The sequence below is a fragment of the Cygnus olor genome, chromosome 3, assembly GCF_009769625.2.
Source record: "Cygnus olor isolate bCygOlo1 chromosome 3, bCygOlo1.pri.v2, whole genome shotgun sequence".
NCBI lineage: Eukaryota > Metazoa > Chordata > Aves > Anseriformes > Anatidae > Cygnus > Cygnus olor.
In genome coordinates, this window is record NC_049171.1 from 57863823 (window position 1) to 57864980 (window position 1158).

Here is a 1158-nt window from a genome sequence, read left to right on the forward strand (position 1 = left end):
ATATAACAGAGTAGAAGGTTGTGTGAAATTGTTTGTAACTGAAATGCAAACTTTATTTTTTCAAACCATTACTTTAATTACCTAACATAACATAGGTTTAGTACAATAAGGTGATATGTATTCATTAAAGTACTCTGATTAGATTGCTTCTTGTCATAATGTTTTATCCCTAAAGTGAAATACATTGTGATGCTGATCTTTTTATTAAGATGATATCTTTTAAAGCTAAAGATCCAGTAAGTTGTATAGGAAGTTAACTGAGTGTCTGTTTATTGAACTTGATTTACTTCATCTAGCTTTTAATATCATCAGATAAAATAAAAAGATCAAAGAAATTTCCTGCCTAAGAGGGAAAGCGAACTGCATATTAACTTCTTCCGGCTACCAATGAGACTTCTTGTAACCCAACCAATAGAATAACTGCATTGCAGGGGCATGAATCTTAGGAATTATACTTGCAGAAAAGCTGCAGTCATCAGCTACAGCTTCTTTTAGAACAAATTCCCTTTTCCATGACTGTGAGTTGTTAGAATGCCCCTTTTACTTTGACAATTCCCATCTGAACTCATGATAAAAACAGGCTTTCAAAGCTGTTATAAACTGAGTTCTCTTTTTGCCTACTCTCTTGAAAAACGAGTAGTAGAGCTTGTCTTACATCAAATATGGAATTCACTGATTTGTTCTGTTCACATGTTGGATTACATTCTGCCAATGCTGTGAAATCACATTTTATCAGTTTGCAATGACAGCTCTCTCAAACTCTATCATATCCTGTAAGCTAGATTTCATAGCTTTGAGAATGAGCAGTATCTAACTCTGCGAGACATTCTGGTGAGGCTGGTAGAATCCCTTGCAGTAACCTTTTTAGGATGTGCATGTCTTGTATTAACAAAAATATATAGTAATATTTTAATATTATTTTGGTGCTGAACCATCTCAAACAACTTCCTTCCTCCCAACATTTTAAATGTGGGTCATTTTGTACATTTGAGCTATAAAGATTATTTTTCAGTTTGGTTAGAACCACATACTTTTACAAATTAAAGCCTTGATCCTACAAACATTTAAGCATATACTTAATTTTACTTAGTGATAAAATTTGTTATATACTGACTAACAGGGCAAAAGTGTTTATAAAATTAGGGCCTTATTTGGCCT